The sequence below is a fragment of the Anser anser genome (genome assembly GCF_964211835.1).
Source record: "Anser anser genome assembly, chromosome: 24".
Classification (NCBI taxonomy): Eukaryota; Metazoa; Chordata; class Aves; order Anseriformes; family Anatidae; genus Anser; species Anser anser.
The window spans coordinates 2,066,167-2,079,075 of NC_139745.1; the positions used below are offsets into that span (position 1 = coordinate 2,066,167).

The 12,909-nt window shown below is 46.2% G+C and overlaps 1 protein-coding gene across 1 annotated transcript in view; it reads right to left on the reverse strand.

The window, feature by feature from the left end:
- The window catches only part of HIVEP3 (HIVEP zinc finger 3), a 303,544-nt gene extending 302,664 nt beyond the window's left edge, over nt 1–880 (reverse strand). The window contains exon 1 of the mRNA XM_083810197.1: nt 700–880. The gene's annotated coding sequence lies outside the window, so the exon portion shown is untranslated. The remainder of the gene's footprint in view (nt 1–699) is intronic.
- Nucleotides 881–12,909: the final 12,029 nt, after the last annotated feature.

Consider the following 12,909-nt stretch of genomic DNA (forward strand, 5'->3'; position numbering starts at 1 on the left):
GTTGAGTTAAAGTTTTTTTCCCTGTTGGATCTCAGTGTTTGCACCACAATCTAAATATAAAGTCTTCATTTTTTTCCTTAGTTTGAGGAAAACAAGGAACAAACATCCCTTGAAAGCTGCATCTCGACCTGCCCCACAGTTGGCTTGTTTATTAATGTATTGTATGGGGGGAATGTTGTTTATAAAGAAAAAAAAAATAGAAAAAAAAAAAGTTTGGCTGGCAGAAAACACTCCCTTGGCTCCAAGAGCTCCAGAACCACAATGATCATGGTGAACCCTTGCAAACACCTCTGACTTCAGAAGACAGGCAGAAAGGTCCCCTCAGCTCATCACAGCCGCATGATGATAAACACGTCCCTTGAGGGGAGAGGACAGACCGAAAGCTAGTTTTCAGAGAAAACCATTGTGAAACACCCTCATACCCTTTCCTCCAACAGGAAAATACAAACGTTTGGATTTCCGGGACACCTGAAGCCAGGCAGGATGAGAGAAAAGCCATCTCTGCCGGGGACCCCGATCCCCTCGCTGCCCAGATTGCAAGGCGCCCCCAACCCCCACGACACCAGGCCTTTTCAGCTGCAACACTGGGGCCAAACTCAGGTCTGCACCAGCTTCTCAGCATCATACAAGCCTTCGAGCAGAGGGCTAAGGGCAGCAGGAGAGGCTGAGACAGGAGCACGGCAGCAAAGTCCTCCTCACCCGGCCAGCGGCGGTGGGCAGCAGCACCTCCCTCTCAGCATCCCGCTGGGAACAAGGCTGGTTTTCCTTGCTGGGACCAGGTTTAGGCAAGGAGGGCTCCAAAAGGCACAGCCGCATTGGTGCGAGCACCTACCGAGGGTGAGGATGCAAAGCAAAGCGCCGCACGTTTCCAGGAAGGGCCCAGGAGTGAGAAGCACCTGTGCATTTGCCTACGGCCCCGGCAGCCCACGCTCGGCTTTTATAGCTCCTCTGACTCATCCCGAAACGGCCCCTCAGCCCCAGGCAGGAGCTGCCTGAGCCGGGGCAGCCCCAGCAGATGCCTCCTCCCCTGTCCGGCAAAGGCACGGGGCTGTAGGTCCTGCTTCATGCTGGGACAGGGCTGGGTTTGCTCCCAAACCAAAGCAATGGGCACAATTCAGACCACAACCCATAGAGAACCATGTAGAAAACCAGAACAATAAGATTTAATATTTTTTTTTTTCACACCTAGCTACAAGTGTTTCAGCTTCCCCTACCTCTGCAACTTTTCTCCAAGGTGTTCATTTGCTCCATTTCCTCAAATGCTGTTATCTGAATACAAATCAGGGGGAAAAATCCTTAAGTGAACTCTGTTGAACACATGGCTATTCTATTTAGAATAGGATATAGAATATAGAATATAGAATATAGAATATAGAATATAGAATATAGAATATAGAATATGGAAGATGGAAGATGGAAGATGGAAGATGGAATATGGAATATAGAATATAGAATATGGAATATAGAACATAGAATATTTCACTTAGAATGGACCTTCAATGATCTTTTAGTCCAATTATTCTGAAGTGACACAACTCCTGGTAAGTTTTTCAATATCTCTGGAAAATTGTCTCTTAAATAAAATAACATTGTACGAAGATACACCCGCAAATAATAACCCCAATACATTCTTCCTTGCAGCAGTTAACTTCAGATTGCATCTTACCCTCTCATGCACAATAAGATTATCTTTTCATTCAACATTAGTCTTTACCAGGAATTTATAAAGAACTGGCCTCCCTGCGTTTAAATGTTTAGTCTGGTACAAGGAAAATGTATTCTCTACACAAGTCTATCTTGCTCAACACGTAGTCTTTTCAGTTGGAATAATGAACCTATTTTGGGGAGTACAGAGACGTAGCATATTTTGGCTGGAATTTTATCTCCAAGTCCCTATTTAAATTGGCATAAAAATGCCTTTAATTTTGAACAAGCTTTAAAAAAAATCTCTGATAGCCGCTAGCACAGCGAGACTTCAAAATTCTTGTGGTCTGAAACCCGTTCAAAGATGAACTTATTCTGGATTATTTTACAACGTTAGTCTGCCTTATAAATTTGTGATAGTGTTGCAAGTGCCACAGTAACTCCTCAAGACCAAAGATGAACAGAAAGGCAAAAAAAATCCTTTTTTTTTTTTTTTTTAAATTTTAGAGGAATGGATGCGGCGATGTCTTATTCCTTAAACAACTGCTAGGTGATAAAATAAGGTGAGGGACCCCTCACAATAAATATCCATAGGTAAAGGGGTTGAGCATTTCTGTTAGGACATCACTTCCAAAGAAATTTCTTTTGCAATAATTACTGTAAATAATAACGAAAATACAACAATAGCTGCTATACTCTCAAGGGACATGGGGAATACTAGGGACAGGGAGGGAAGGCACTCCTGCAACTGCTTCAAGGCACCGGGGCTGGGAGTCACCAGGGCAGGGTCACCCCATTCTCCTGCTAATGCCGCGGATGAAATACGATTTTGCTGTGCACTGCAACAGGATTTCATTAGTCTGTGCATGGATTTTGCGAAACATGGGTTTGGTATGCTCCTCCGAGGGGCCGTGCCAAGATTTTATGAAATAACATTTATTTATGTTTATGGGATACATGTAATCTTACAAAGTTTTACCGAACTTTTGTCAGGGATACAATCTATTCAGCAGCAAATAGGGTAAATAATCAAAAAAAAATTATTAAACGCAAACAATTACCCACTGTAATGTAACCCTGAACATTAAAGAAGCCGTCTTCCCTTGTCCTCCCCTGCCCCGGCAGATGTTGAGCAAATGGCAGCAATCGTGTGCAACACCACGTCGCAATGGAGCGACGCGGCCAGTGGCCCCCATCACGTTTGTGCTGTCCTGGCCACACGTGGAGCGGCCGGGAGCTCTGCCACGGCTTGGCCCTGGGGATTTGGTGGCTGGGTGGAGTGAGGATGACCCCGTTCCTCCATCTCGTGGGAAGAGGCTGCGCAGGGAGCGTGGGCTGAGCTCCTGCTCCCCTGAGAGCGGCAGACGTAGATAACCGCTGGCTACGGCTGGACGGACTTTGGGCTAAATCCTCTGAAATCCTTCAGGGGAAGAGCTGTGGTATAAGGATAGAGGGAGACTAGGCAAATCCAAAGCTGACCCGAAATCCTCCTTCTCCATTCTCAGGAGAAGAACCTCCAGGTTCATCAGACCCTGGCCAAGCAGCTGCAGCAGTTTTTCTTGTGCCTTTTCTCACTTTAGTTGGAGCACCTTGCCATTGCTTCCCTGGGCATGGCATGCAACCGCCTGAAGTGGTTTTATCACATGCTGCTTTTACACGAACGGGGTTGTTGTTCAAAGAGAACCACAGCCCCTTAGGAAGTGCCTCTGCAGAGGTACTTGCCATAAACCTGGTGTGGAAGGTACCACCCGGAGCTGCTGTGACAAGGTCTGTGGGAGCAGGAGCAGAAAATGGACCACAGCCATTTCTATTTCATCTCTTCCACACTCGTTAGCCCTGCCGGACTCTAGCCCAGGGATCCTCCTTTTTTTCCTCAGTGCAGGTTTCATTGCAAGCAGGGGAATTCCCCGTGGCTCCCTTCATTAAAGTTTGCAGCTTCACACCCCTCTCCAGTTACAGCTGATGATTGCACAAAATCCCAGTGGCGTCTCATATATGTTAACATATATTTGTTCAAGAATAAAAGTTAGGTAGGAAAATAAGTATTTTAGGAAATACGCCACAAAATGTTCAGTTTTAAGATGCCAATAATTGATCTGACTAGACAATATTTCTAACATATTAGTCCAGACCACACATCCTCCACCTAGTTCAAGCCCCAGGGAGGCCATTCAAATTTGATTTTACTTATGAAACTCAGCAAAGGGACAAACTCACGGCTGTGGGCTCTGGCTTCATTGTCACCTTCCTTCTCCTTCATTCACCTTCCTTCTCCTTCACGGACTGAAGGTTCATCTTTGCTGGCTCTGTCCTCACTGTTCTACTGTGGCCCCAAAATCTCAGGGACCTACCACCGTGCAGCACACCCCACGGTATTTTCCTCCTCTGGAAGAAAGCAGGGCTGACCCAGCCACTGGGGATTCGGGCTGGAGCTCCCACGTGCAGCAGGAGCATTCACCTGAAGCTTTGTCTTGGACCTCCCAGCAGCCCTTCCCACCACAAATCCTCTCCATGGTGCGGTGCTCCAAAGCCACAGAGGCTCCTGTGCCCCATGTGCACCTTTAGGCAGCTCTGCATTTTCTCTGATTAGAATATGGTTTACACATAATCCACACATTAAGAAAAGTCAATATTGTTACATCAAAATATTGCAAGGCCATAAGACATTGCTATAGGATAATCACTGGGTGGAGGGGAAATCAGTGGAACCAGTATTGCACCCACAAGCTTTCCCCCTGCTATTTTACGTGCTGGCATTCACTTGCTGTTGTGTAGTTACATGCTGGATTGTATTTGCAGAGCCCCTGAAATGGAGGAAGACATCATTTCCCAAAGGAAATGCCACATTTACACTGGCATGGCTAAATGGAAATATTTTCCAATTGTGCAGAATGAACATAATTTTTTTTTAAAGGCAACTTTCCGCAGCTCCCTGGAGTCACCAGGGTTGAGCAAGCCCAACTCAACCATGCGCTTAAGCACTTTGCATCCTGTTCTTGCCCTGCAGAGCACTCACCTCCCATCTCGCTTTTACGGGACTAACTCTAATCCTCCCCGCTGCTGAAAATCAATAGCAATCCCCTATGATTATCGGTGACCTGAGGATGTAAGCGAGAGAAGAACCGAGCTATTCCCTGAAAATGTGGCCTGCTGCTGTGTCCGTGCTGGGCTCGGGGAGGGCTGGTGGCTCAGCCTGATAAGTGCTCTCCGAGCGTTCAGCACAATGAGGATGTGCCCAGCCTCCTCTGCGACGAATGTTTTCAACATCTCTCCAAGGTGCATTTGCTTTGCCTCTTCCCAGCTAGTGCATTATCTTTAATAAGAATAATTTTGCCGTATTTTTAGCCTATATAGAATGCAATTGTAGTTTAATATTGTAAGCTGTAGAGCTGAGGGAGGGAAAGCATACGTCTTCATAACGGTTGCCCTCCTGTACTGTAAGCATGCTGTGCAAACACACAACCACGGAGTGTATTAAAAATGTATGTTTTGTGATACATTGACCTTCTTGGAAGAAGAGATTCAGACATAAATGGTGTGGTATTAATTTATGATGTGAAGTTTTGCATTTATTTCACTTGCGTATGTATGAACAACACAGGAACCAAAAAGTTTTTTCCCCTAAAATGGCACTGTCAGAGTGCCTGAATTATCTATTTAATGAATACTTTAACCCACAGCAGATCACATATGATGGGAAATGATGTCATCTGAGTCATTAATCTTTTTACTTCTATTTCAGGTTAGTCAAAAGAAGTCAAAGTCTGCACAAAAACATCTCTCAGTCTGAACTTAGGGTCTTTCCTCCCTATGAAAATTTTACAGAACACACAGCTTTTATGTAATTTCATGTGTCCCACTTCCTCCCCAGGGGTCTCAGAGCCAGAGGGTGAACCCTTTGGACAATGTGCCCCAGGATGACCGGTGTCCCGAGCTGTGACAGGTCTCAGCCCCCCAGCCTGAGCCCTCTGGTTCCAGGTGGAGGTGTCCCCATCACCCTCATGGGGTTTCTGGGGTCTCTCAGCTCACTCTGGCTGCTCCCCCAACTCAAACCTGCCTCTCGTCAGCTTGTGAACCCTGAACCTCACTCCCCTGCCTTGCACCCTTAACATGATGCAAGGGACCTCTCAGGCTGAAGCGGTACCTTGACCCGTAAGGACACACGCAGACCAGCAGATCAGCATGGTCCTTGATCAAGATCATCTAGAGTTAATTAGGAGGGCAGCTCTGAATAATCCTGCAGGGCCGCCGAGGATGTAAACTTTAAATATCTGAACTAGGGTGCTGCTGCCCCTCTGAGCCGAGATGAAAAAGCCCTTAATCGTCTCTGCTAATGGGTTTCAGGATGATGAGTGGCTCTCGCTTGCTTTTCAGGCAGGAAGACATCTGTATTGTGAGACTTATTAATTTTATTTAAAGTGCTAAGGCTGACATCCTGGAACTGTGGTCTCTTAAAATCTCTTTCTTAATTGTTATAAAGCAGCTTTAAGAGCACTTTAAGATGTCTCTATTTACAAGTTAAAAAAAAAAAAAAAAAAAGCCTATAACATCTTAAATCTTCTAGCAGAATTCCCATTCATTTGGACATTTACCAGAGACTGGGTTATTATTCCCCCTAGATGAAAATGCATGCACAGTCAAGAGACTATTCCCTACAGCATCCTGCAGCAGTTAGAGTCGTAAGTCCAATTTTGAACAAAATAAATCAACTTCTTTGTTTCTGTGAATCCATCTGGTGGAGAGAACGAGGTGTTTGTTGTTAAGTGAAGAAGCAGCAGGGCTATAACTTAGATATTAATAGGTTACGTGATATTTATTTAATCTCTTCGTTATTTTCAATACTGCCCTATTTTGTTCCGATTGTGGAACTTAAGTGAAATCTTTTCTGGCTTGGGTTGACCTAAGCATTCGAGCATTTTTTATATTTCCCTGCTGAAGAAGCCACCTCAGTATCTCCAAAGGTTGCTCTCCAGGCACTAGGAAGCTTGAGGTGATGGCTGAGGGTACAATGCCCCGTCCTGGCCTCTGCTTCGTGTTTCTCATTGCCAAGGCCCATCCCAAATCCCAGCCATTCACTTCCAGGGACTTTGACTGCTTAGAAAATGTGCTGCCAGCTCAATGGAGGGAGCCAGATCCAGAAGACACCCATGGTCTCCCCTTCGGTTCCCCCAATCATTGACCTATTAGCGCTTTTCTGCCTGAAAAATTAAATGGCCAACCAACAGAAAAAGACAAACGGACAAAGCCACTGGCAGTCAGCTCAAGGGCATTCTCCAAGTCTATGCTGCCAGTTTGCCCGGACGCCAGTGCTCCTTTCTCATGGTTGCAGAGGGGCAGTTTTGTCCGTGCAGGACTCCTCCTGTTCGGTGCAAATCCTCACTGCTGTTCTTGCTTACGTGTTTAGGACCACAGCAGCTCCACGATAGCTTTATTTAGCCCAGCAATTGGATGGACTCCGTGTGCCATTCCTCCCTTACACACCAGCCCAAATCAGGAAGAAGAGGGATGCGAAGCCAAAATGCCTAATGAAAGAGCTTCCACGATCTTAAAATGTTTACGGACACAAAATGCGTTAACAGAGCTAGGGGAGGGCCCCAGATCTCTGGTGATGTTTGTTCAAACATGGATCAAAGGAGACACTTTTTGTGCATCCCGTTAGGATCTGCACTGCAGGATGGAGGCTGCAAAATTTATTCATAGAAGCTGCGCATTTGCGAAGAGGGCTCTAAAAATGTTATTGAAAAATGTCTTCATTCCCAAAAGCCTCGCTATAATTTTAAAGTGTAAATAAAAATAGCGGTATTTTCTTACACTGGAGAGCTCTAAAACTCTAGTTGGGATGTAAGAAATCCTATTCTGCAACTTAAAATTATGATTCATGGTTCCCTTTCCAACCTCCAAGCAGTTCTGTGACATAAAATGTGAAACTAAGCATTTGCTTTTCATTTAAAAGGTCTCATTAAGACCAAAACCAAGCTTCTTCAGCCCCATAACAGCTCTAACATGTCAGACCTAATAGGAGCTCTCCTCCATGGGGTGCCTTTGGAGGACTTAAAAACATCAAAAGGATCCTGCTGTTTTGCAAGACCAACATACTTCTTTCTCCCCGAAATATCATTCCAAGCCCCCAGCTTAGCAGAGGACTTCAGCCCATGCTTACATCCATTTGTCAGCTGCAGAGACACTTAAACACATGCCACAATCCCGCTGAAGCCAACAGCACTTAAACCTGTTCATAAAATTAAGCAGTTCCTCAGTGCGTGGCTGAGCCGAGCTGCACGATCAGTGTCCCCAAACACTCCCCTTAATTAAGAGTTTCTCTTGGTTTTAATAGGTGTTGCATCAGGCTCTGGCGTGCTGTGTTTGATTCTGATTTCATGGTCATTTTGGTACTTAATAGCACTGTGGAGATCTCTTACGCTTCTCTGTGCAGCGCTGCTTTTCCTATAGGCACAACCCATCACATTGCACAGAAACACGGCACTAAAGCCCAGCCTCACACAATTTATTAGCAACAGCCAGTGGCATCCCCACGGCTAAACTTGCTCAGAGCTCCTCATCATGAAGCTCTGCCTGTTATAGCTTCACCAAAATGTAGCTGTTCTGCCTGAAATGTCCGATGGGATTTTGTGCTGGGAGGGATTCCATTTATTTTTTATTTTTTTTTTGTTGTTTTTTTAAAAAGAGCTAATTATGCACAGCAATTACTAAGAAGACAGTGGGCAGCAAATGCTATGTCTAATGATGTCTCTGCAGTTGGGACACATTTAGTGAAGTCTGTATTTTCATTGGGAAAGCAGGCTTGTCTGGAAAGCAAAACTGTGGATTTTGACTTAGTTTTGACCCTGCTCAACACCACTAAAATAATTGCGATAAAGGAGAGAGTGCTGAGTGGCATATTTGGTTAGGATAACATAGCAAATATTATCCTTGTCTTCAGCAGCGAAGCTTTTGCACATTTCTGTATTTGGAAATGTTTCACTTTTTCTTTCCTGGCCAATCTTTCTGCAGTGCTTCTTGGTTGGAGTTCCTATTTGTCAATTGTCCCATTTTTGGCTACAAGAGCTCTGAGGTTTCAAGTTGAAGATGGGAAACTTGCACTTTTGTGGTTTGGGGTGTATGAATGTGAAAACCAGGGGATTTTCACTCTGACCCTGAATCCCGCAGCGTTCCAGCACGTCTGCCTTATCCGAGCAGTGTTTATGTCGGATCCGAGCCACCGAATACCAGGACAGCTCCTCTTTCTTGCTTTTATTTTTATTTTTCCGGCTGGTCCTGCTGCCCACTAGATCTTGCAGAATAACAGTTGAAGACAGCAATGCCTGAGAGCAAAAAAAGGTAATTATACTGTAAGTCAGCCCTCACATAACTTGTAAACTTTATGATCTTGCACTTTTATGACGTATTTATAACCCAGGGAAAATGCCTAGCTAGAAAGAAAAACCCTGCAATTCTGCAGTGGGCAATTACGGGTATCAGTAAAATAAGAGATTTCCAAGAAATGCCTTCTGTTTTCCTTCCTCCCTTTATTCACTGCTGAGAGCTACATTGCTGGAACCACATTTCTTCTTTTCCCTTCTGTTGAAGAAAAGGGTCCTTTTTTTGACAACAGAGTGTAAAATGGAAGTTGATGAAGTCTGGTCCCAACAACCCACTTGCTGTTCAACACCTTGCTCTGGCTCGTTGCCCCACAGAGTCGCTCGGTGCTGAATTCCTCCTTTCCCAGATACCCAGGGCATAACTACCCCGTCCCTTTGATGTCAATAACCTGACATTTGAAATATGGGAGAAGGACCCTGGCAGGTGATGGGTGAAGTTTGTTTCTAGAAGCTGCTCAGGCTGTATTCCCATCCAAAACAAGTGCTAATGATCGTCTTGGTGACCGCAACTGCCACCTCACACTAATTATGCTCAATTGCTCCTACGTCATGGACAGAATCACTGAAGTGAGAAAAGAAAGGGACAGATCTGAACGGGCAGGATCTGAGGAGCAAACCTGCCCTTGCTGACATCCCATTGCCCTGGGTGGTCGGAGCCAGTTCCATGGCGAGATTTTTCAGCAACCCAAGTGGTTCGGACACAGATCGTTGGCAGTGGAGGTTCTGGTTCAGTATCCACTGATGAAACGAGAATTTTTTGTGTGTATATGGTGCTGGAACATATGGGTTCCAGTCATGCCTGGAATAAGACTGTATATACCATGGCCATGCACCGACTGTCACGCGGAAGGTGGTGCCCTAACTGCCGCACACAAAATCACAGAGGGAGCATTTTCAGAGATGGACCCGGCGCTGCTTGCTGAAGCCAGCAGGGAGCCAGGACGCTCTGCGTCGCTCAGGGAGCTTTCAGCATCTCTCAGGGTTACAGGGCGCTCCGGCTGCAGCCCGCAGAGCTGCTGCTGTCAGGATGATGGACCATCTGCCGGTTCCCAGCCCATGACGCTTCCTGCTACAGTAACCATAGCCTGCTCTGGGCTTCTTTCAAGGTTTCCAGATGCTTTTTTTTTTTTTCCCTTTATTTATTTATTGCATTACCATAATAATAAAGCCCTTCTCCGTGCTTCACCTCTGTGCTCCAGAGCTTTGTCAGGTGCACGTGGTGTTGGTTCAGCTTCAAGCCAAAGCAGAGATGACACCCAAAGCCTTGGTGCGGCGAGCCTCCGAGATGAGCCCCTGAACAGGCTGACGGAAAAAGGGCTGCCTCAGTGAGGGGGGGCTCACCGGTAACAAAGAGCTCAGATAGAAAATGGTAAGGAGGTTACCTGGCAACATTCCTGTCCAATTAAAGCAAATTTATTGTCAGGTTGCTTCCTTACTGCTGCCCTGTTATTAATTGTTAATGTAGCGGTGCGTGCTGTGTAAGGAAGGGGCGCGGGAACTGGCTGAGATCAGGAGAGAAGTGGGCTCTGAAAAGGCAGTTTCTGTGCAAAAAATAAAAAAATCACAAGTGCTCGTTGCTGGCTCTGCTCCGCAGGCGCTGGCAGGAAATTCCTTCTCTCGGAACAAGGGGGCAAACTGATGGCAAAGGAAAATAAAATGCGTAGGGTCACTGGGTTTCTAAATTATAGTGGTGTATACATGTGAAATGCTTACAGAAAAGGAGACACCATGAGAATGGAAATTTGCGAAACACAGTTCAGTAATCTTGCACTGTTTTCTCTATAAATAGAAGCAATTCTCTTTTTCACATTGGATCAAGAAAATGCTGTATCTTTGGATAATCACTGGATGCTTTTCTGTGTACAGCTTGATCTTATCAATCCCCTAGACTTTTTTTCAAGGAAACCCAGCACTGAATGCATGGAAATAATGAGGCTGAATTATCAGGAGATGGACAAAACTCAGCTAAGAAAGACAAAGAAAAACAAAAGGAGTTTGAACTTGTGCAGAGATCAGCATCTGGCACATCATTTGCCAATGGGGTGATCCTTCTCCTCCCGTGGATCAGCCTTTTACGGAGGAACAGCCGTTTAAATTCACAGTGCTTTGGGACGAGATCAGCCTCCGTGGAGCCACACGCAGCTCGGCTGGGTGCTGCCCGCTCACACGAGATCCCAGCTGGGATTTCGTTCTGAAGGATTGGGCCCCTGCAGAGCTGCTCGTTGCCACAGCTCCCTAAAACCTGCGCTCAGACCGCTGCAGGCTCGAGCCTGGCCGTGAAGGAAACGCCAACTGCAAGAGCCGAAGGCTGACGCGCGGTTCGGGGGTTGCATAACTCGGGCTCGGCTTACAGAGCTCTTACAGGGCTCTCGTATTTTCGGTAATCAACTTTGAGCTAAATCCTGCGGCCACAGCTCGGGCAGGGCTCCTGCATCAGCGGCAGGAGAATTTACCCTGTGTGGGGCAAAGCCCCGAGTTAAGGCATTAAAGACAGCGCCTGCATTCAAACCCAGCGGCATTGAGCAAACGCTGCTTTTGCTATTTTGTCTTCTCCTTTCTGCGTGGAAGAAGAAAACCTAGGTTTACAAACCCTCCCTGGCAAAACCCAAATATTTTCAGATTCAGAAAGAAAGCAGCATTCATCAAGCCGCGTGCTACACGTGGGAGAAAACCCAGAGCTGCCCTGACAGCGCCTGGCCCCGCGCCACGGGCTGCAGGCACCGCTGCCAGCCTGCCCTGCAGCGCCTGGGTTTTCAATGCCTTTTTATTTAGGTGGCTGCTCCTGGCCATGCCATACATGAAGGTTCCATTTATAGACGTTTTACAAAGTGTTAATAAATTTACAAAGTGTTAATAAACAGGGATAATTATTTGTTAGTGTTTCTGATAGAATCCAACAGGGCAAAAAGTCCCTATAAAGGATCTCTAATGCTGTTCCTAGATGAGCATATAAAACATGTCCAACACAGACACGTCTGTAATGTGGTCAGAACATCTTTTAGCCATTAACTCCTTGTAACCCAGTTAAAACCAGGACTTAATACAACATGGCCCTTGAATCTGAGCAGCCTGATGCTCAGCGGGCATTTGTATCGCTTGAAAACCAAGGTCTCAGGAGGATGTAGAGCCCCCAGCACAGCAAGGAGGGCTGCAGGAGCCACAGGAGGCCACTGGGATATTGGTGAGAGGTCCTCAGGGAGTGGATTTGGACATGTTTGCTGTATTTAAAGCATGCATTAATTGAGGGGTGTATTTTTGCTCTGTGTTGGCTCACCCCACTTTGCTCCCAGGCCCCCACTCACACATCCTGCTCGGCTTCTTTGTCTTAGCTCTGCTTGTACAAAGAAATGCCAACCACGTGGGGGGGCACCAAGGAGCTGGGGGTGTCAGGCCCAATGCCAGAAGGTGCCTGGGCTCAGGGTGTTGCAGGACATGCAGTGCAATCTGTCCCACAGGTGGCCCCATCCCAGAAGGTGTGAGGCCACCACACCTCAGGGGTGATTCAAGATACGAGGATGCTGAAAGGCAGGAGAGAAGTGAAACAGCATGTCCGGGTCACCCAAAGCAGAGCTGGGGAGGCAAACATCCCGCCGTTCCTGCACGCTTATTAACAACCTTTGCTTTTCCAGAGCTTGCTTTCCTATCAGATAACTCCATTTCCTTCTGATTTCACTCATGTGTAACAGGATTCCTTTCCCGGGGAAAGCTGACCTTCCTTTCGGCTTTCCAAGAAGTGTGGTTTTCTAATTTTGTGCTTCATGCATATGGTAAGAATTTGGTTTTAAGGAATCTTGTGTTGTTTTGTTGTTTTTCGTTTTTTACTTTTGAAGATGAATGGTCTTCACCGCCCAACAGCGACTCACTCGTGCCAGAGTCACTGAATGCC